This window comes from Rhinolophus hipposideros (genome assembly GCF_964194185.1).
Source record: "Rhinolophus hipposideros genome assembly, chromosome: 10".
Classification (NCBI taxonomy): Eukaryota; Metazoa; Chordata; class Mammalia; order Chiroptera; family Rhinolophidae; genus Rhinolophus; species Rhinolophus hipposideros.
The window spans coordinates 38,725,924-38,749,826 of record NC_138056.1 but is presented as its reverse complement, the minus strand read 5'-3'; the positions used below and the strand labels follow the sequence as shown (position 1 = coordinate 38,749,826).

At 48.1% G+C, this 23,903-nt stretch overlaps 1 protein-coding gene across 9 annotated transcripts in view; it reads left to right on the top strand.

Annotated features, from left to right (window-relative positions):
• The window catches only part of BMAL1 (basic helix-loop-helix ARNT like 1), a gene marked incomplete at its 5' end in the record, with an annotated part of 98,406 nt that overhangs the window by 39,717 nt on the left and 34,786 nt on the right, over positions 1-23,903 (top strand). For 8 of the 9 annotated variants that reach the window (XM_081063965.1, XM_081063966.1, XM_081063963.1 and 5 more), the window contains one exon: positions 23,445-23,574. Of the gene's footprint in view, positions 1-22,340; positions 22,527-23,444; positions 23,575-23,903 lie in introns of those variants that run through there. The other variant, XM_081063964.1, reaches the window with a different exon arrangement.

Here is a 23,903-nt window from a genome sequence, read left to right as displayed (position 1 = left end):
CTTTATTGTTTGACTTACCCCACTAGACTGTAAATCTGTGAGGATGGGTCCGTTTCTTATCTGTTTCATTTCCCACTCTATCTCCAGGGCCTAAAATAGAGCCTGGCACACAGTAGGTAATCATCGCACATTCGATGGGTGAATGAAAAAAATGAATGAATTCTTGCAGGTTAAGTCTTTGGTGTTTATTCTGTAGGCAGTGCAAATCTAGTAGACATCTTTCAGGAGGTGAGTGACGTGGTCAGCACTTTTATTTTAGAAAGCCAGCTGGTGGCAGTATGGGGGCTGGACTGGAGGAGGAGGCAGCAGAACTAGTTAGCAGCAGTTAAAATGGGCCAGGAAATTGATACTGAGCCCTATGTAGAGCTGTGAGGATGGAGAAGAGGGGACTGATGACAGGATATGAAGACCTTTGAGTATCTTTGGTTCCTACTGGGAGAACTTGATATAGTGATTCCTTTATAAGAAAAACAGGAAAGGACAAGCTGGTCTGGGGAGAGCCTCGCGACACTCCTTGATGTTTTTCTCCCCAAGCAAATGTCAGCCCCCGAGATGCACTCTTATGCAGTAGTGCTGGCTCTCTGGGAGCGACTTAGCTGCTCAGTCTTCAGTAAGCAAGTCGGCAGGATGGTGGCATCAGTGAGTCTGAGTCTCCTTCCTGCAAACGGCCCCTTGATCTTACACACTACAAGGCACACTGCTTCATTGGCTCATTGGTTCTTTCGTGCGACGGGTACATTTCTCCATATTTCACTCCAAAGGAGACTTGCTCTAACAAAGTCTCCTTTTTTAAGATTGCCTTGGCTCTGCCCAAGTCCCAGGCCAGGCTTACTGATGACGAGGGGGTCGAGCATCTCTCTTACCACAAACATGCACAAGAACTCTTGTCGTCCCGCAGGTATCAGGGAGTCAGAATGACAGTGGGCACACATTCCTAGCCCAGGCATAGCCATGTGGTCTGGTACTGCCCCTTAACTTTCTTCTTCCGCTTGAATTATTCCTTCCTCCAAAAATCCCCAATCCTCTCCAAGTTTCGATGTAAAGCCTTTAAGCTCCGAGTAACCACATTCTTACCTATCCTGCTGAGGTGTCCCTTCTCTGTCCCTTACCAAGGGTAAGCCATCCCAGGCCTTGGTCCAAAGTTCCTCATCCTTTTTGTCACGCCCTGGGAAGTGAAATGCTGTACCATCTGGACAGCCAGAAGCCCACCTCCCACATTTTCCTCTCTCTGCCAAAGGTCCAGATGTCACCGGAATAACAGTAACAGCTACACTGTAGAGCTTCCTGTGTGCCAGGTACTGTGCTAAGTGCTTCTAGCTAATCCTTACCACCCTGCAGGGGTGAGTTTCATTACCTTGTTTGCAGATGAGAAGCTGAGGCTTGGCAAGTGGAGCTTAGTAGTTAAGAGCATGGATTTGGAGTCGAACAGACCTGGGTTTGAATCCCAGCTAGCTGTGGACCGTGGACATGCTAATTCCATCCTTTTAACCTTTTTCCAGATCTGGAAAATGGAGATAAGATCCGGAGGTTTCATAGGGTTGCCATGAAGGTGAAATAAAAGAACATGTTATTTCATAAGTACATAAGTACGTATTTGCCATACGCTAGACTTTGTGCTGTCAGTCAGTCATAGCTGGTCATAGATACTGTAGTAATTTGTCATCCCCCATCCCAAGGCGACATGGCTAGTCTGTGGGGGGAGCCACGTAGCGGTGCCTGGCTCCAAAGCTCAGGCTCTTTCTTCTGTGCCACACTGTTGCTCCCAAATTCATCTTGCCTAAGACTTTCTGATCCCTAAGTTTGCTCTCTTGGTCTTTTCTGGTTATGCCATTTGTTCCTATAACAAATACTCGCAAGCCTTACGTTTTTCATGAGACATTTTCCTGGAAGCCCACCCAGGGATCGCGACTGAGTAATTCAGATCCAGAAGGTTAGGTTATGTGCTCTTTTCTCATCCTGCCGCTCCTCATTCACAACCATGAGGGTTTTGTGTTTCTGTAGGATGTTGTATTCGAAGGTTGTTGGGCCATCTTGGTAGCATTTGGAAATACCTGTTTTACTGATATTATTTGCCATTTTCATTTCTTTCCCATATTTGCCGTGTGTATACACACTGGCCAATTTGATGAGACCAACCTGCTGATTTGCACATACATTCAAACCATAGCCTGCATCTAGCAGACAGACTGGAGAGATATTTTTGGGGCCCCAAATATCAGACTATTAGGAATTTCATTGTAATACATAAGTTGTAAAGGTGCATAAGCTGAGCTTCAGCAGGGTTTAATGCTCTAAATTCAGGCAAACGTAAATCTCTACTTTTCAATTTTTTGAAATTTCCATCTTAAAACGTATGCTTTCCCCCTCCCTTTAAAAAAATTTTTAGTTTTCAAGGTATGGGACTGTGAGAAGGCAAATTCCAAGCACCTTCACTTGCCAGTCTTCTACCTTGTTTGTAGACCTCTCCTCGGAACCCTTCCAGCAAACCATGGAATAAGACTGCTGTTTCTAATAGCAACGGGAGCCTGGGTGTCACTGCAGACGGCCTCGCCCCTCCCCTCCTGCCTTTGCAGCCCCTCCCCTCCTGCCTTTGCGGCCCCTCCCCTCCAGCCTTTGTGGCCCCACAAAAAGATAGGAACGGACCTTCCATAAAGGAGGGCCCCAATTTTTCCTTCCTCCTGCTCTGGCTATAGTGCCAGTTCCCTCTGCACGTGGCACTTGGATTTGGGGCACAGGAGCCAAATCCGTCAGATATTAGATCATTTCATCTAAAGCTCTTTCTGATGTGTAGTTTTGCCTCTAAAGTTTTTCTTCTTTGCTTTTCCTAAATTATAAAAGCAACAGATGCTCACTTCAAAGCCAAGATTAGAACTCTTCACGCCTGGTGTGGAATTTCAGCTCCATCCACTCGTTCGATGTGTGGGCCTGGGAAAACACACGCACCTTCTCAGAGCCTTAATTTTCTCATAGTACAGGAGAGTTCATGATTTCACCTCATAATGTGGCTGTGAGAATTGAGGGAGATTGGTACAGAGAATGCTCTTCTAGAGGTTTGGCATGGATTTGTTGCATCAGCGACTATTTATTGAGCACCCGTGAGCCAGTCACTGTTCTAGTTGTTCTGGAGACAGTTGAGAACAAGACAGAGCCGGGTCTTTGTTCTTGGGAAGCTCACATGCTAATCAGAGAAGACACAAAGAAACAAAGTCATTTCAGAAATTAAGAAATTAGACTCCACAGGTGGTGTGTGAGTCTTAGGAAGGGCCTCTTTACATTGGACGGCCAGAGGGACCTCTCTGAGGGAGGCTCCATGCTTTGTGACTAGCAGGTCCCAAAGACATTCCTGCTTTTAACAGTTCTGCCACTCTTAAGTATAAGTGCCAATTTGGGGTTTGGAAAATCTGACCACATAGCGCCTATCAGTCAGTTCTTTTTTGGGTGGTACTTGTTCATGAATTAGCTCCCCTTTCAGAGTTTGAGCTCCCCGGGCTAGGAACACGTCCCAGGGCCTTTTGAAGGCCCCTTGGTGAGCGTGGGTTAGCAGTCCTCGCAGAGCATTTACCCGGTCGAGCTGACACTGAATGAACAGCGTCTGTGTTGGGAGGGAGGATGATTAGTTTCTAACCAGAGCCCATTTTGTTCCAGTGCTGCTTTGTGTATTCCGGTTTCTAAGGAGCTGGAAGTAATTTCTCTCAGTGAGACTGTGGCACACTGCAATCTCCTGAATTTCTGCATGCAGTTTTTAAGGAAATGCTGGGCAGCCAGGGCGGTCCCGACTTGTGCACTGGCATCTGAGCCACAGAGCAGTAAGCTCAACACTGAGGCCAACTTCGTTGCCCCTCACGGGGTATAGTATGGATTTTTAAATGACCATTTCAGCTTGCTGTATTGGACCGCAGTGACCCAAACCCATTAATGAAGGAAGCCATTGGGCAGAAGGACAGGCTGCCACTGACTCACCTGTCACATCCACAGCTGACCTACTTTTGTTTGACCTTGATTTGTTCAGTGCAAGTAAAGACACTGTTGTGAATGCACTTCTGTCCAATTTAAGTCCAACATGTGATAGCCCAGGATCTTACACACACATAAGCCAGGCAGATGGATGGACGAATGAGTGGTTAGTTTTTCACTTACCTCTGAATTGTAATTTGATCACAAGGAAAGGGCTTAATTTCAAGAACATGGAGCAACTATTTGAGACTAGATACGAAGCCAAAGCCTCAGGCCTTGATTCCCTTGCTACAGGGCAGCTTACTCAGGAAATGGCCTAGATGGCGGCCTTTCAAGTAGGCCCTTGCAGTAGCTTGGCAACTGGCACAGGGTCATAATTGGAAGAATTTGGCTCAGTGTCTGAGGGTGTTTACAGTGCACTATAGGGCAGGGCTTCTTTTATTTATAGAATATTGTGAGCAGCAAACAGCAGAAGGCTGAAAAGCCACTAAATCTCGATTTATTTTTAACAAATTCCATTTTTCCCCTCATCCCAGAAGGAGAACTGAGTTATTAAAAAACAGTAAAAAATACATCATCGCAGAGCATGCCATATCTAATTATGGAGTTACCATCGTCGGCCTGCAGCCACACATTTTAAGGGCTTTGTAAATCAACCATCCATTCAATCTGTGAACTTATATGACTCCTATTCTTCATTTAGCTGTACAGCGAAATTATTGGCAAGTGAGTGCTGATCAGAAAAAGTTCTACACTGACTAAATTAGGAGATGGAAGATATAAATATAGAATAGCATGCTTACGTTCCCAAAGGGAGATAAAATCATTTTTCATTGTCCATTATACTTAGCTATACAAGCGTACATACCATAGCACTGAGGGTTGTTCACTTGTCGCTATGGCGGCTCAATGCCACTCAGTGGAGCTATATTGTGATATCTCAGTGAGTGCAACCCTGAGTGATTGTTACCTGCCTAGTCATGAAACGACAGGAACCCAGTGCTTTTGGCCTGTGTTTTTGTAGTGTCTTAGAGCTCGACGAGATTTCAGAGACCCTCTCGTTCAAGGACATCTTACTACAGGAGGGGAAGTTGAGGCCCAGAGAGGACAGTGACTATCGCAGGCCCCCATAGCGAGACATGGCAATGCTGGGCGAGGGCTGTGGTCTCTGCTTTTTCTCTGACAATGCCCTGCTGTGCTAGTCAGTTAAACAGGTCTGATTTCTGCCCTTCAGCGTTCATAGTCTCAGACACATAGTCATCAAGACAGTCAAATAATGACCGTATGTGTGTAACAAACCGGCTAGTTGAAGAGAGAAGATGGTGAGCGTGAGGAATTTGGAAATCTGTGTATCTGGATGCCAAGGAAAAGATAAAATCAGCTGCTCTCTGACCCACTTTATAGATCCTATAAAGTTTGTTATGGAAAGAGATGCAGCACATTTGCCGAGTGTTGGGGGAGGGAAGGTTTGGTGCCGTAATGGGTGCCCCTGAACGTAAATATTGCCATTTTGGAGGACCCCTGGAAGCGGACCATTGAGGACATATCATGGGAATACCAAAGAGAGTGAAGCACTGGGACAGGCCAGAGACAAGCGAGTTCTGTGGAACGCTCTGCCCCATCTGGGGATAGCATGTGGGTGCCATCCCCTGTCCTCTGGCCCCAGGGAGAAGGATAATAACTGATTGTGGCAGGCTTTTTTCTGACCCTCAGAATCCTGTGTGCAGCATTCCGGGCAGCCAATACCAGCGGACTAGAGCTGGCACAGAAGCTGGAACCTGTCTCTCTCTTGCCTGGGCTCAGGCCTGGGCCAGAATGGGCTCTCGGTGTTAGTTCTCTAACTGACTGGGAGCCGGCAGAGAGAGTGAGAGAAATCCTCATGAGGAAGGATGGACTGTGAAAGCTTCTGGAAAAGTCGCCTCTTGGCAATGTTGGAGACCGATAGCTTTAGAGGATGTGAGGAGACCAGGAGAGGGGGTGACCTAGCCTAAATTCAGGCTGTTAGAGTTAGCACGGAGAAGAGCAAACAGGAAAGGAGCGATGATGGGAATGGAAGCCATGGGAGTTGGCTACGATAGCTGACTGGATGGCGAAGGACAGTCACATGCGGGACGTGAGGAGGCTCCTGGTGGAGAGAGGATGCAGGGCTGCCGGGTAGCAGCTCAGGAGCCCGGGTGCTTCAGGCTGCAGCCTTTGAGTTATTGAGTACATTCTCCCGGAGAAGAGTTGGTCAGCCTTCTTGGCCACCCCGACAGTGGTTAAACGTGCCGTGAGGCGTTTCCAGGTGGCAAAGAAAAATCAGTACGTAGAATGTCTTCAATGTTATCTCCATAATTGTTTTTCGTAATCTTTTGATACCTCTAACTACTTACCTGCTTTTGAGGTCTCAGAGTTCAGAATATATAAATTAGAAGTTTCTAATACTTGGAGAATAGCTAAGGAGCTTTTAGTTTGAGAATTTTATATTTTTTTTCTCGGATTCTGTGTTTGTATTGTAGTTTTAATAAAGTCTAATAATATTTCCGCCCCCTTCTTCCAACTCCTTCCCCCCACTCCGGTTCAAGCCGTTGTTTCTCAGTCTAGTTGTGTAGGACACAGCTCCCTGGCCCCTGCTGGTATTATGAGCCTTGCGCTCCCCCGGCTGAGGCAGTGGGTCGCTGGTTGTCGGTGGGCCGCTCACAGCAGCTCACGGCAGCCCTCGCCGGCTGCCAGCCGCTCACACTGGCTGTCGGCCTCTCACGCTGGCTGCCGGCCGCTCATGGCAGCATAGCAGCCTGTGGCAGCACTCAGCAGCCCCGCGGCAGTTCACGCCAATTTTCGGCTGCTCACCATAGCCGAGCTCCATGGAGAGCCGTTGTTCACAATCTTAGCTGTAGACAGCGCAGCTCATTGCCCCATGTGGGAATCGAACCGGCGACCTCGGCGTTAGGAGCACAGTGCTCCAACCACCTGAGCCACCAGGCCAGCCCTAATGGTTTTTGTTGATAAAAAAACATTGATAGTTTTAAAAACATTTTTCATTTTTATAGTTTATAAAGCTAATAATATTTCATGATGGAGGATACCTCCTGAGTATCCCAACTCTGAGTCAGCTTTTAAAGAGCCGATTCTCCCCGGTCTCTCTCCTGTTCCTGCTCCTGGCCATTTCCCCATGACCCCTCCATCTTTTCCTGTGTGCGGCTGGGCCCAGGAGACCAAGTACCCAGGTTAGGGGATGGGGTCAGTAAAAGGTTCAGTGGTAAGAATATTGAAACCTTCACCTGAGAGGAAGAGGTTGGGAAGTTGCCCTTGAACTGAAAAGACCTCCAGTCTTCCTGTCCCAGGCATTGCCCATGGAGTTGGCTGACCCGATCATATTGCATGTCCCCAGATAACAGTGGCATTAGTGATTGATGCTGTTTTTAAACTCTCCAGAGTAAGGAAATGTTGGTAGTTTGTTGCCGGAGGCCTGTCATTTCACACTTTCTCTGAATCATTTTGCCAGGCACCCAGCAGGAGTTCAAGAAACGCATTTGGTTCATTGAGCCACTGCTCGTCATAGCCACCGTTGCTGCTACCACCACCAAAGAGTGTTCTGAGAGCATTCAATGAAAGTCCTGAAGGTTGTGTATGTTAAGACTGGTCCAGAGTCCACCTTCCTTCCTTCAGGCTGATCAGCCACACCCTGCCTATCAGCACTTATTTGCTCATGATCAGAATGATAGAACGGTCCAGCGAGCCAGGGGCATCTGAGGTCACTTCCTCTGGCCACACTCCTGTGCAGGAAAATCCCGTCTGTACCGGTCATGACAGGCAGCCCCACCCCACCCCACCCCCTTGCAGCACCCACACACCAGGCATCCTGCTCCCCCTTTGGGGATATGTCTGCCTGTTAGAAAATACTTTATTCTAATTCAAATCTGCTTCTTGGCACTGTTTCCTCATTGACATAGTTCTGCCCTTTGTAGCAACACAGAACAAAGGTCTGTACGCATGGCATGATTCCATTTTCGAAGTTTGGAAGTAGAGCTCAAGGACCTCCTTCCCTTTCCCTTCCCTACCCGTTTTTATCTCCCTCCCCAACGTTTCTGTTCTCCAGTGCCTTCAGCCATTCTTTATGTGGCATGCAGTCAATGTTAACATTAATGGTAGGAGACATTAATTTAGTGCTTACCATGTGCTAGGCACTATTCTGAGCTCTTTATATGAATTGTTTTATTTACTACCCACCCTGTGAGGTAGATAGTGTCAATATCCCCATTTTACCAATGAGGAAACTGAGGAATGGAGATAAAATCTTGTCCAGAGTCGCACAGGTAAGCGGCAGAGTGGAGATTTGGACCCAGGCGGTCTGACTCCAGTTCCTATGCTGTTAGCTGTGGGGCTATAATATCTCACAACCTTAGCACTAAAAGTACGCCCGTGGTGCATTCGACTGGGGCTGGCCCAACTCGGACTTATTGTGCAAGAAATCATTTGACAGGAGCCTGACTTGAACCATTTTCTACGAAACCTCTTTAGAGTTTGTTTTGACAGAACCAGCTGCAGGGCAGAGGCCTTTGCACTGTCGTCAACAGATGGGTTCATCCCAGTTCTGCCAAGCCCTGCAGGGATTTAGAAACGGGTGACAAATACGGGTCTCAGTATTTGTTTTCCTGAAATTCATAAATCAGAAAGGGTTTTTAAAGGTGCAGGTGAGGGAGGTGGTTGGGGCCAGTCCGACGTAGGCTGGAGTGTTGGCCCTGCCCCTCGCCAGCCGTGTAACGAGGTGCCAGTCACTTGTGGTCTGTTTCCTGTTCTGTAAGATGGGAATAACAATGTTTTCACAGGACGTTTTGAGCGATAAATGAGCAAAGGCGAATGTGCCATGAAGTTGCAGTGACTGTTGCAGAGTGTTCCCCACAACTGATACCCCAAGGTTTGGTGACCAAGCCCTCTGTCCGCCCTTCCTGCTTTTGGAAGTGCACCCCAGCCCCTCGGCTGCCTGCCTGCTGTCTTATGGAGTGGGAGGTGGGTCTGTGGAGGCATGGGCCTTCTGGGGCAGGCACAGCCCCTGCCGTCACATGGGTCATCCTGCCGAGGCCCTGGCAGCTCAGGCCAGTTCCCCCGGGAGTCTAGGGAAAGATGATCCGTGACTTCATCAAGAGTCTGCTTCATGTGCTCAGAGGTCTTTTTGGCCTGAGCACTGGCCACATGCTGGCTGAGCCAGGAGGGCTGAGAAGCTGGGGTTGACCCATCATTCTGTCAGTTGCTTTTCATAAAGCATGCCCAGTTACTATTTCCTAGAGGTTCAGGCTGCATAGAGTGGGGCCTGGTCCCTGAGGTATGGGCCGAGACCTGGAGACAGAGCAGCTCGAAGCAATAGAAAAAAGATTCAATAAAGTCCAGTTCTGTCATTACCAAAAGTGGGGCCTTTAGCAGTAACTTTGGCTTCCTGCATGTAGTGTCTCTATCTGAAAATTGGGGATGATAATAGAAGTAACACCTCAGGTTGAGAGGAGGATTAGATGAGAACCTGTATGGGCAGAGCAAAAGGCACCCGGCACAGTGTCTAGCAATTAATTAATGTAAATATTAGAATAATAACTTCTTTTCTCTTTAACTATCTACTCCTTCTCCTTTTCCAGTCCTGACTGCTGTTGATTTTCTATATGACTTTGGGTAAATATCTTAACCTCTTTGGGCCCCTTCTCTCTTCATAGAAGAGTTGAACCACACTACTGGTTCTGAACGGGTACATAGCTCCCTCTACAGGACATCTTGGGGGTGTGTGGGATGATCTGGCTGTCACAGTAACGGGGACAGGGCTTTTATTGGGGGGTAGCAGGGATGCTACATGTAATAAAGACTGTCCAACGTCGTATACAACTTCCTGAAGTTGAGTGGACATTCATGTAGATGAAACCCTGTTGATAATTACCTGAGCCATTGTATGACTCCATATATGACTCCATTTTACACATAAACACAAATAATTTTTGCATGGTTTTAATATACAGTAAGTCCTCATTCAACATTGTCAGTAGGTTCTTGGAAACTGCCACCTTAAGCTAAACGACACATAACAAAACCAATTTTATCATAGGCCAATTTATATAAACAAATTGCCAGTTATAAAAACAAATTGCCAGTTATAAAAACAGTCATGGGGGTGTAAAATACAGCCTAGGGAATATAGTCAATAATACTGTAATAACTGTGTATGCTGTTAGACGGGTACCAGGGTGATCACTTCATAAGTTATATAAATGTCTAATCACTATGTTGTACACCTGAAACAAATATAACATTGTATGTCAACTATAATTTAAGAACTTTTAAAAAAATTTTATAAAGATTTATGTTCCTATGACATATTTCTGATCACAAAAGGGTCACCAAACTTTTAAATAAAAACCAAAAACATTTCTAATATTAAACATGTAAATAAATGTAAGCTATATATACATTTCAGAAAGATTATTAAAAACAAGGAAGAGAATTATTTTCCAACCTGCTGATTCCAGTTCAAGGACATGGTGGCCAGAGCTCATCCCAGCAGCTCAGGGCACAAGGCAGGCACCCATTCCCCAACAGGACACCATTCCGTCACACGGCCACTCACATGCGTCCACACTGGCTCAGACTGGGATAGTGTGGACACTCCAGTTCACCTGACATGCAGTGCACATCTTTGGGATGTGGGAAGAAACCCGAGTACCTGGAGAAAACCCATGCAGACATGGGAAGAATGTGTAAACTCCACACAGACAGTGGCTCCAGCTGGGAATTGATTTTTCTTTTTTTTCATCAACGTTATAACCAAATGACATTGAACGAAACGATATTATTCGAGGACATGCTGTATATGGAATTTTCCAGGAGCACAAACACCAATTATATGAGGTTTACCTTTTTAAGCACCTCATTATATGTTTCATTATGTCTTCTAGAGTTGCAGTGCCCGACATTTGCATATTAACATACATATTATCTTATGTCAACGAACTTTATTTCTTTCTAAGTAACACAATTAGGGTATTATGTTGATTGTTTTTGAAATGATGGGTATTGGTAGGTTATATTATTTACAAATTTCAAGAGAGTAAAAGGAATGTTAAAAATATTTGTATTGAATCTCTGAATTTTCAATACTAGAAAAGGAGTGTGTGTGTGTTTGTGTGTGAGTGTTAGCTCACACTGGAGAAACCTTAATATAGTTTTGAAATAAAAATAAATGGTTCTATTTCTCTTAGATGTGTAATGGAAGTCAGAATTTTTAACTTCATCCATTGTCAGAGAATAAGGTGTTTTGATGTTTCCCCTGTTCCTTTTAGGAAATACGTAATCTTAAAGAGCCTGAAACATAGTTTTCATTATCTTTTGTTTCATCTTTGCCATTTCTGTTTTTTCACCCCTCCCACCTGTACATATATTTTTTTAACATTCATGTGTAGATTTTTACAGAAATCTACAAGATTTTTATCAAACTTGTTTTGGTTGTTTTGTAGCCTCTGCCTACATGAATGAATGATGTGAATTTCATGAATTCCCTATTCATATGCTTTACTTATTTTTCCACCAAGGTATCTTTCTTTTTATTGAGTTATCGGAGGTTTTATTTTGTTTTGTTTTGTTTAATCCAGAAGGGATAATACTCCTTCACCTGTCACAGAGCTCTGGAGTAAAACAGAGCTGGATTTGAACTCTGGCTTTCCCACTCCTGAGCGGAGGAATTTCAGGCAGTTTACATGACTTCTCTGAGAATGAGTTACTCCTTCTTTGAGAACTGAATGAAACAACACTGACTGGCACAAAATAAAAGCCTGGCGTGTGGTTTCTGCTGCTACTGTTTTTATATTGTTATTTTTGTTGTGACTCCTGTGCTGAATATTTTCTCAAAAAAAAAAAAGTCTCAAGTTCTGACACATATCGTTTCTCAAATCCTTAGACATGTAACACTTGCTGTAACCAAAGCTCAGGAAAACGAAACTGAAATCACTGAAGTAATTTTTATTTTATTTTAGTATCATTGTTATTATTATTCGTTGTGTAGGAAAGAGACAGATGAAAGAAAACAAGCTGATTCCGTTCCAGTTAGAGGAGGAACTTGCAGGGGTATTCCTGGGGTCAGGGCACACTGAGCTCAACATCTTAGGTCTGGGGCACGGCTAGGAGGCCTGGAGACTTATCACAAGGTTACATCGTCTTCCTCAAACTCTGTTTGCCAGGGCAGGCAAGTGGGCAAGTGCATTTCAGGAAGGTTTCCAGTCACTCAGAGTTGGAACAGAAAGGATCATCTGGTGCGCTGTGCTGAACACGCCGGCCACGTCCCCAGCAGTTCTGGTTGATTCCTGTCCTCGTTACTGGCTTTGGCATTCTTATAGTGTCAGCGGGATGGGCACAAGCCTGCCCGCCCTCCTGCCCCTCCTTGAGACAGTTTGGCTTTTCTTTGCTGAGTCACTGAAACAACAGCGACTGTGTGGCGTCCCGGCTATGGAGTTGGGCACATCTGTGTTCAGTCCCTATTCCCCAGCTCCCGGCTGTGTGATCTTGAACAAGTTGTTGCACCTCTCTGAGCCTCAGTGCCATCTTCTATATGATGTTGCTAATAACGCCTTCCCTGAAAGGTCACTGTGAGGACAAAATGAGCTGTGAAAGGGCCAGGACTGCCCTTGGCACGTTTGATGCTCAGTCGATGGGAGGTAGTCACTGCTCCAGAAAGATGTGTGGCAGGTAGACCCCAGCGGCCATGTAGTCTGTGATGCAGCTTAGACATCTCACAGGCACTTGTCACTCAACGTGCCCCAGACCAGCCGTCCTGCCGTGCTCGGTGGATTCCTCCATCCGTCACACAGGGCACACTGCGTGGAAAGTGGACTCAGGTTGGGTTTTCTCCCGCAGTCGCCCCCTTGCTGGGGGCTTCGTACAGTTCACAGATTGGCCATCGCCCTTCACATCAGAAAGAAACGGAAAAAAAAAAAAAAAAGAAAGAAAAAGAAAGAAAGAAACGGGAAATCCCATTGGCTCTTCCTTCAGAATGTACCAAGAATCAACTTCTCATCACCTTACCATGGCCACTCAGCCGGATGCCTCTTATACCGCATATCCTGTCAGTCAGCACAGCCTTCCTGAAAATATATCTAGAATTCAGCTGCTTCTCACCACCTCCACTGCTGAAACCAGGGCTGAGTCGTATCATCTTTTCCCCAGACAATTCTAGTCTTTTCCATATTGGTCTCCCTGGATTATTACAGCTTTATCGCACCCCCCACGCACCCACACACATACACGTGCACACACACACCCATTCCCACCACACATGCACATACACACAGGTCCCCCCAACACATGCACATGCCCTTTCCCCCCAGAAAGTCCCCCTCCCCACAGCCTCTTCTCAACGCTGCAGTTGGACATAAAACCCAGGCAGGATCGGTCACTGGTCCTCTGACATCCTTGGCTCACCACAGCCCTTGACGGGCTCTCCTCTGTCCGGAATGCTCCTTCCTTGACTTCTCCCCTCCTCACGTCCAGACTCCCTCCATCACCAGTGCACCTTCTGCCCTGTCTCTGACTTAGCAGTTACTACCTCCCAGTATAACTTCCTTATTCGTCTCCTTTGCTTGCCGTCCTCACCAGAATGTGTACCAGACGAGAAAAGGAGCTCTGGCTCCCAGCCCGCAGCCCCGGCACTGCTGTGTAGGACAGGGCCTGGTGCTTGGATGCCCTCAGTAAATATTTGCTGAAAGATTAATGATGATTGTGGGCCAGCACACGAACAGTGTCTTCATTATTACAAAATTGTCCTGAATTGAAATTTGACTGCCACGTGCAATTTGTGGTGGAAATTTACTCAAATTACCAGTTCTTTCGCTGTAGAAATTACCTGGCATGTATGAGTGTTCAATAAATTGAGTTGGATGGATTGCTGTAGAGAGCTGGGGCCATGGTAGCCATCTGTGGCCTCTTTACCCATCAGCCAAAACCTGGTAGGTGGGACATAGGAATCCTACCTCCCCGAGCCCCTAAAACACCTTAGCAGGGTGTCGCTGTGTCACCCCAGAGCCTCCGGTGCAGCCCAGCTCTGGGCAGCAGCTGTCAGCCTGCTTGTTTCCCCTTCTGTGGGCTCTGTCTCTGTAGGCAAATCATGGTCCTTTGCTTTCACCATCTCATCTCCCTGGGCAACTCCAAAGTTCCGTTATCATCCATTGGCTTAACGGTCTCATTATCCTATTCTCAGTTTTCTGTAGGAGGAGCTAGTTCTCTGTATTTCAGTTTCATTGACCATAAAATGAAGGGATTGGACTTTTAAAATATCACTTACCTTTCCGGTTCTTGGAAGTCTTCAGTGCTTTCTGTTGCAAAATGCTGACCTCTGGGATGTTCTCCAGGCCCCCTGCCAGGCCCCTCTCTCCAGCCTCTCTCTAGTCACCCTCACTGACTCCTTCTTGGTTCCTGGAGCTCCTCAACTTTAAGTTCCTTCATGTCCACTTGCCCGTCACTCTCCCCCAACCCCACCCTTCTCTCTCACCATTTCTGAGCTCCTTCATCCCAAGATGCCCAGTCTGAGTTTGCTTCTTTGACATCAGCACTTGCCTTTCCACAGCCTTTTGCCCTTCTTTTTTAACCAGCATTAGGTCATCACTTCAGTAACTGCAGTTGACCTGATGAGCATTCTGAGTGATCTTCATATATTGAGCTCATTCAGTCTGTGAGGAGAACTCCTCCTCCTTTTGCAAATGAAGAAACTGCTGCTCCTAGAGGTCATGGAACTTACAGAGCTAGTAAGTGGCAGAGCTGGGACTTGAACCCAGGCTCTCTGGGTTCAGAGGTCCTGCACTGACCACCACCCTGTCCCACTTGTCTCCACACACCCATCATCCTCTTGCCCTTTTGTCCACCCCCACCTGCCCCTCGATGTGGGGAGACTCCCAGGTCTTCCTCTGCTGCTGCTTGGAGAGGTACCCGGGAGGTCACAGACCTGGTCTACCAGCTCTGCATAAACACCCGCCTGCTGTGCGGCTCCCGTGAGAGGCTCTGCTGCTCTGTACAGACCACTGCCCCTCGCTCCTTCCAGGCCCGTCCTCAGGTCCCTCCCCCACTTTGCAGTTGGCCTTGCTCTCTGCCATGGTGAAAAGGTGGAGGCCGCTCCATATGCGATCCCAGTGTCCCTTTCCTACACTGCCCAATATTCTTCCCATTTCCTGTCCTCCTTTCAGCCTTCCCCATAATCTCAGTGAAGGCCTATCCTTTTTCCTCTGAGTCCAGCCCTCCTTGGGTGCTCTTCCTGCGGCCTGTTCCTGCGGCTTCCCAACCAGAAACTCAACGCATCTTGCAGGCCGCCTTGTCTTTGACTCAGCTCTCTCACCTGGCGTCTATCCCTTTACCACCAAGTAACAGCAGTGCATCCTTTTGTTTCCTTTAGAACAAGATGCAGATGTTTTCCAGAACTTTCTTCAACTTCAGGCAGTAAGTTTTTTGGTGGAAAGAATGTTCTTCCCCTGAGTCGTTAGGGCCAGGCTGTCTTCTCTTATTCTGTAGCACTAAAACAAGAAGAAGAAAACAGGAGCCAGGCTAATACGTCTTTGGTGAATGAGCATGACTCATTGATCCTTCTTGGTATGGGGAGGGAGGTGTGCCATCCATGAAGGTAAGAGCACGTGGAGGCCGAGGGTCAGGAGGAGAGCTTTGCCCTCGGAGGCTGCTCCCAGCGCTGACATGGCAGGACAGCTGGGACGTGGCAGATGCACAGCACACATGCCCCCACCCGCACCAGACGTTGATTATCTGCTTTGTGTTGGACCCAGTGCTGGGCGCTGGGGTACAGAGGAGAATGAGACCTGGACTCTGCGTGGGGAGAGGCAGCACCTGTGAGCTCCCGTGGCAGCTTCAGATTCCATTGTCGTCCTCCCAGTAATGCAGAGTCACCTCCGGTCTAGGCTCCGAGCAGAGTCCGTTGAGTGGGCTGCATGCACATGGGTGGGTGCTGCAAACAAAACGTGGGTGCTGAGAGGCAGAGGGCAGCGTGAGGCAGAGCTCTTGTACCTGCAGAGAGCAGGTGCCTAGAGACCACTCGTGGGTAAAAGTGGAACGGGGACCTGAGACTTCAGGCTGCTTGCACAGGAGCCAAGAGGCCGATGAAGCCTAGGTACTTTCTGGCAAGGAAATCAGCAGCATAGGAGGGGACAGGAGGGGGATCCTTAGTCCTGACTGGTTTTGCAGAGCAGGTTCCTCTTAGTGTATCCCACCAAACCTTTGTCTGCCAGGTGTGGATGGGCACGTGGGGAATTGGAGACTCCGCTGCTCCTGGACCTTCACCCTCCAGCATTATCTGTGTATAAGCTTCTAAGAAGCCCTGCAGAAAAGAAGTCTAACTGTTTTACCCAGCATTCCCCCATACTTCTGTGGCTATTGATATTCCTCGCCATGTGACATCATTAAAATCCCATGGAACCAGTGTTCCATGGCAGACCTTTGAGGAGTGCTAGCTTCAAGGATTTTTAAATCCCTGCTTTCTATGGAATATGCCCACTCCTTATTTTGTGCAGGGGTCATGCCATGTAGTGGAAAGACTATGGGCTTCAGACAGGACTGACCTGGTTTAAATCTACCTTCTATAAAATCACCAGCCTTGGTCAAGTTACTTCACCTCTGAAACTTCATTTTCTCATCTGTAAATGGGAGTGAGGCATTAGCCTTCCTATAGGTTGTTGTGATGGTTAAATGAGAAAATAGTTAACATTATTATGTGCCAGGCACCATTCTGAGCACTTAAATCTCCACCAGGGCTCTGAGGTAGGTAGTCACCATCCATATCACAGGGGTCAGGAGACCATGACCCATAAAGTTAAGTGTCCTTCATATCTGGGAAGTGAGATTTACGTCCCAGGCACTAATACTAATACACGGTGAAGTGAGGCTATGAAACCTGGGGCGCACGCTCTTAACCACCGTGTCTTAAAGGACCTGGTACATTAAAAGCACTAAGTACTGTCAGTTCCCTTCTCAGGTGGTGCATGGATATTTAAGGGGCTCCGTCCTTGCCGAGACTCCACATCATTGTGCAGCCTTTCCTTACCAGTCTTGGTAAAGGGGTGACCTGGACTTGCTTGTCCATGCCCATTGCTCGGGTTCTGACCCTTCTGTTTGCTCTGACTCCACATCCTCATCACCTCGGTTTGGCAGCTGCTCAGCTGGCAGCTGGAATTGAGACACTTCCCACAGCGGTCCCATCAGTGGTCCATACATCACCATCCAGGACCAAGAGTCCCCCAGGAAGCCCAGTGGGTCCTTAGCTTGTTCCTCAGGTTGTTCTCCTTTCTCTCCTTGAGGGATGGCTTTGGCAAAGGTCTAAGAAGGCATCCCTTTTGTTATTCATTCAGCAAACACTCACTGCGCGCCTTTACTGGGCTAAGTGCATGCCGTGTTTTGTAACTCTTAACAGATCCATGAAGCCCTCTAACAGCCTTCAGTAGCCCTCCACGAGTGGAATTCTGTGGACTCTCCTCCATCAATGGTACTGGGTCGTCTTTTCCACAAAGACCAACTTTGTTTTGACTCACAAAGTACTCCAGGATTCACAAACCGTGCCCGTGTGACCCTCTCAGTTGGCCCTCCAAGGTTCCAAAGGCAGCCAGTCTCCCGGATTTATGGCTGATTTGGGATTCCCAAGCATCTAGAGCTGTCAGCAGGACTGGATACAGAAGTGCCACAAACAGGGTTCTCCCGCAAGCCCCTGACAGCCACTGAAACTACCGCTGTCATCTGCTCAGAACCTACTCTCACCACCCAGCCCACCAGGAAACATCTCCCCGGTCCCTTCTCCTTCCGTTACACCACCCCCCTCACACACACACACACACCCACACACCACCCCCAACACACGCGCGCACACACACCTACACACACACTCCTGTAACTTACATCTGCCCCACAGTGAGAAAAAAGTACTTCTTCCTGAAAGCACTTGACTGCCACCTGCCGGAAATTTATCGTAATGGCTCCAAAATCTCTGCCACTTAGAAAGGCCAAGGCACACCCTGGAGTCCTGCAATGCACTGCTTAACTGTGAGCATGGTGCTGCCTGTTGCAGGGATCACGCATCAGGCCTCACGTCTTTACCAATTAGACTGAGGGAATCTTGAACATAAGGCCAGCTGATTCCCCCTGTGTCCCCAGCGCCCTGGCTTCCACCACGGGCTAGAGAAATGCATGCTGATGGATCCTGGAGCAAACACCCATTTCTTCAGTCTCATGGCACCTGGGTGAACATTCTCTAAATCTGCCTTTTGCAAAGCAAGGCAACCAAACACCCCACGGGCTGTCGCTAAGCATAGAGGGTCAAGGGGGACTTTCAGGAGAGACAGGGCCCTTTCAGCCTCTCGCCTCTGCTCAAAGTACAGCACCATCTGAACAGACCAGAGCAACTCCACATTCGTTCTCAGTAAACCCTGAGTTAGGCACCAGCAACACGTAGTGGAGACCGTGTAGAATGGGCCTAGGGCCAGCTGCCGTGGCTCTTTCCATGAGGGAAAGTTCCTCCAGACCACGGCTGTGCCCAGGGCCAGCTCCTTGCAGGTTGTGGGGATGTGAAGGTGGCCACACAGGGGTCCTTCCTGGGGAATTTGGGGTTTTGTGGGGAAGTAGATCAATAAGCATACCGCTCCTACCAAGGGTGGTCAAGGACATTGATTCATATCATCTATATTTGCCTAAGCTGTGCTCTTTTACTAAGTCACATCATCAAAAGCCATTAACCCAATGACATCTGGGGCTTTACAAGGTGGTCTTAACAGAACTCCGTCCAGCTGTCACATCTGGGGGTGGAGGCAAGAGGGTGGAACAGGCTTTCACCGGGGCCCCATTTTACAAAGGGGAAGCCCGCTGTTCTTTCACAAAGCTTGTTTCCCCAGAGCCATTCTGCACAGCATTGCCCAGGTCCCACAGAGACAGCCTCCCCGATAAATGCCCTTCCTTGCTCAGTCTGTCCCGATGAACTAACTGATACTCTTCCCAGACTGTGTGGGGCCTCTGGCTGCCAGGGAATCCAGAGATCACTTGTTGACGCGGTTTCTGTAGCTTTCCTGAACCAGGACTGCTCCTCTTCTCATTTCCCCTCATTCCTTCCCCAGGAGTGCTTGTTTTGGAGGTTTTGTATGTTACTTTGTGAGGATGGTTTTAGAGGCAGGACCAGGGGGTGGTTTTGCTTCTTAGAACCAATAGTGAACTGTACACACCTGGGTTCAGTCCCCATTGCTAGCTGTGTCATCTTCAGATAACTTTGCCTCTTCGATCCTTAGTTCCTTACCTGGAAAACTGGGGTAATGATCACAATCAGTGGATAGGTTATCGGAAAGATTAAACTAGTCCAGTGTAAATGCCACTGTTCCCTTTCCCTCCTCCCAGGTCAGCCTTGGTCTGTGGCTCCAGAATCCTAGTCTGCATTTCTTTCCTCCTGCCTATGTCAGGCAGCTTAGGAGGAGTGAACCGTAAGAACTAGGTGACCAACTGTCCTGGTTTGTCTGGGACAGAGGGGTTTCCTAGGATGCAGGACTTTCAGTGCTAAAATGGAAAGGTCCTAAGCAAACAGAAGACTTGGTCACCCTAGTAACAACCAACCTCAGCATCTCAGTGGCTTTCTGTCTTTAAGATTTTATTGGGGAAGGGGAACAGGACTTTATTGGGGAACAGTGTGTATTTCCAGGACTTTTTATTTTTTATTTTTTTTTATCGGGTAACAGTAGTGTGTTTTTCCCAGGACTCATCAGCTCCATCCAAGTCAAGTTGTTGTCCTTTCAGTCTTAGTTGTGGAGGGCGCAGCTCAGCTCCAGGTCCAGTCACTGTTGTTAGTTGCAGGGGGCACAGCCCACCATCCCTTGCAGGAGTCGAACCAGCAACCTTGTGGTTGAGAGGACGCGCTCCAACCAACTGAGCCATCTGGCCACCCAGGAGCTCAGTGGCAGCTCATTGACTTCATTCTAGTTGTGGAGGGCGCAGCTCACTGGCCCAGGTGGGAATCGAACTGGTAGCCCTGTTACCCGTAGCTCGCGCTCTAACCAACTGAGCCACCGTCCACCCCCTGTGGGTTTATTTCTTCCTCATGCTGTTCCCCATCCAGGACCTTGGCTAAAGGACGAGCCTCTATTTAGGAAATTGTTGGTCTCAGCACAAAGAAACACATGCTAAAAGTTCTGTTCCAAAGTTGCAGTTGTCCCATCTATTCCCTTTCATCAGTCAGGCGAGCCACAGGGCCAGGCTTGACCGGGGCACCTTGCAGACTCCCCACAGGGAAGGGCAGCTGATAGTTTGAACCTTAGTATAATCTACACTCTCCCCTTTCTCTTCTTGCACCATTCTGGGTGCTGGGGCAGAGAAGAGGGAAAGCAGCGAGAGACGCCTAGTCTGTGATTTCGTGTTCTTGGATGTGGTCAGATTCCTGTAGACGGTGTGTGGGTTTTTTTTTTTAAGGGGGCCTTGCTCTGAATATCACCCTGCTCTGCTCAGAGAATCAGCTGTGTTTCCTTTTGGCACCTAATAGTGATTGATAGGTTGTAGGGGCAGCCTGGGCTGACTCCTCTTCTAGCCCCCTTGTTTCTTTGCGTGGAGCCCCTGAAATTCCTCTCACTGTGCTCCAAGGAGCATAAGGAAACTGGGATGGAGGGTCCCCCAAGTATACTGCACAAGTCCCTTTGTGCCTGTGGGGACAAAGCCCCAAAAAGCAGTTTCCAGGCTCTCGGCCTCACATAGAAAGGTGCTGGCTCAGGTAGTAAATGGCCATCAACTGTGATCAGATGGCCAGCAGCTGTGGCTAGTTGGCCGTCAGCTGTAACCCATAAGCCATTGGCCACTAATATAACGGCTGTGGCTACGCTAGCAGGAGGAGTGGGGGCTAGCAAGAAGATGGTGGCTGGCGAGCGCGGACTGCTGTTAGGCAGATTATGTAGATCCTGCTTCCTGTGTCTCCAGCCCAGCCGCCAGCGAGAATATGTTGGTTTGACTCCCCTATCTATGGCTCCGTGGGTGCTCCTTTTTGGCCTCACCGTGTCCTGCGGGAGCGGAGACCCCACCTTACACCCCGCCGGACACCCCACACGACAGTGCCGTTCTTTCTCTAGCGAGCCTCCCTCTAGCTCAGAGGTGGGCACACATGTGGCCCCCGACTCCAGGGCCACAGGCCAGGCTCTGCCAAGAACCTCCTTGCTGTGTGCCACTTGGATGGCAGCACCAGGGTGGCCCTGAGCTCCCCCTTAGCCAGGGCCCCTCTCACAGGTACCTTCATGCCTTGTCTCCTAAAGCCGCCTCCCTTGGCTCAAATCTTTTGGAAGTAGGTAGCACGGTAAGAGGATTTTTGTTGGTGGTGTTTCTTTTTCTCTTGGTTGTTTCATTTATTGTCTCACATCTAAGAACACCTTCTTGGAGAGAAAACAGTTTTCCAAAAATAATTGTCACAGCTGATTACGTTTCCTTACCTTGTCCAAGCATATAAAAAAGGTCTTCTGATTTTTGTTTTGCAAAATATAGTGCCAAAATCTATGTTAGCATTTATTATGTCTATAAAGTAAATTTGCATATTGGAAAAACTGATCAAAATAAGAAATTCCATATGAAGTTTGGTGCTTACCGGTAGAATGTTCCTCTAAGTTCCAGGGCGGTGGGGGAAAGAGAAGGAGTGAGGCGGTTACTGGGAAATACCTACAGTAAGATGGGGGTGGGGCAGGCAGAAAGCAGAGAGGCTGAGGTGTGAAGGGAAGGGTAGGAGCAGCAAGGGGAGAGCCAGACAGCGTCTCCTAGGAGGTGACACCTGAAGGCACTTGAAAGCAGGAGTTCACCAGGTGGTGGAGTGGCTAAAGGAAGCCACACCTGTAAAACAGTGTGGGAACGGCTGAAGCCATGTGCTCTTGGGAATTTAGGTGGCTCAGTAGCCTGGGGATTTCGACAGCAGATGAGGAGGGTTGGGCTGGAGAGCAAAGAAGCCATTGTGGAGGCCTGGTGTTTCCTGCTAGGGAGTTTGGGGTTTTATCTGGAAGGTTTGGAGCAGAGCGGTGAAGCCATTGAAGTTTTTTAAGCAAGGGTGTGCCTATCTCAGACCCCAGTAAGGCGGGGGTGAGGCTGGAGAGGAGAGCAGCCTGGATGGAGGCAATGACCAGGGGACAGGAAGGTGGCTGCGCCCATCCATCAAAAGGTTATGTGGGGGCTCTGGGGTGTGAGAAAGAGAGAGGGGAGGATGCCCTGTGTGGCTCAATTGATAATTCGGGGGCTGGGAGGATAGTGTGGGACCTGGACTGGGAATCGGATTTAGACGCAATCAGAGATGGTAAGCTTGCCTCTGGGCACTTCTGGAGACTTGGAAGTCCATGCGCCGCTGCTGTGTCACCTGAGGCTTAGGGACCAGAAGTCCAGAATTCCTGGTCAGGTTATTTGCACAGGACCAGAGACGGGGGTTACCAGAGCCAGACTGCAAAGGGGAGCAGAGCATATTGAGAGGACAAAAATCAGTTGTATTCCTGGATATTCATTTGAAGACATATATAATCAAGACAAAGATAAGTGGTCCATAGATGGCAAGAATTAGCCAACGGAGTGTGAAACACTGGAATTCTTGCTTCAGAAAGGTCAGTAAAGCCCCATGTAAAATCTCAGTCTTGCTGTCTCAAGGCAGAGCAGGAGGGCGGGTGCACCCCCAGTCTTCCTTTAGAGCCTCTTCCTCCCACATTCAGGGCACACAGGGGCCGAGAGGAGACCCCTCCGGCCTGCCTGTGGGAGATGGGTGGGGCAGCGCTCTCACTGTTCACCTGAGCCGAGCGCCTTTCAGAATTGATATCGCCCTTAGTTTTGTGTGTGCTCAGACGAACTGGGGATCATGGGCATTTTTGCAAAACTTCTGGGAGCGACCTAAGATGTTTAAGGTGTTGGTCCTGCTGGCACTTTGTTTTGGCCGAATGTTTTCTGGAGACTTATTTCCCACTGTTCCTCATTGTTGGCGTTTAATTAACGTCACTTGCGAGGACGTCATTAGCAGTGAGTGTAGCTCCCGGAAGCCCACCACTCCAGCTGCGTGGCCTCCGCTCGTTCCTTCAGCTCTCTACCCCAGTCTTCTCAGCAGTAAAATGAAGAAAGCAGTAGTATCTACCTCAGAGTTATTCCAAGTTTAAATGAGTTAATCTACATAATACAAAGGAACAGTGCCTGATGCAAAGTACACAATAAGTATTTGGTATTATTGCTTGATCCAGCAGAAGAAATGAAAACTGTAAATGATATCTTCCTTCTCTTAAGGCCGTGCCAAGAACCATGTTTAGTCATTTAAAAAACATTGCTGTTCACAGAAAATACCTGCTGCCAGATTCCTTCCTGTGTTTGTAGTTTAGTTGAACAGGCAGCTGTTAAAAGATGGGACTGCGAGCCGGTCGGTTCTCCCTGTAATTAAGTCATGAGCTAGCTCCCCCATCTCTGTTAGCTAACAGATTTTTAAGTCTATTTGCCCCAAAGTGACCTGTCTGGCTTTTCTTTTCCCGTGGGTCCCACTCTAGGTTTCTGGAAGAAGTTGACTGCCTGAAAGGAAACTACAAAACATGAAAATCGCGTTGAGGTGACCCACAAGTCCAGTGGCTCGTTAATTCCTCCCAGGGTGGATCTGAGGTTTAAGAACTGTAACTTCAGGTAATAAATCATCATATTCCCTTCCTCCCCCTCCCCCAGCTGACTGTCATTGGCAATTTCCATAGTAGTTTTTCCTTCAGGAAGTGTGGTTGCTTCCAGGCCCTGAAACTTGGAATATTCCACCTCATTCTATTGTCTGGCTGGTCACAATGAGGGGTGGGGACTGGAGATGGCACCTCATCTACCATGCAGCCCAAAGGATCACCTGGACCGTGAGGGTGGGGCTCTGTGCTCATTCCTGGCCCACTTCTCCGAATGTCACTAATAGTACAACAACAATGGCAGCTCGGCCTTTAATGTGATTAAATGATTATAAAATGCTCCTGGAA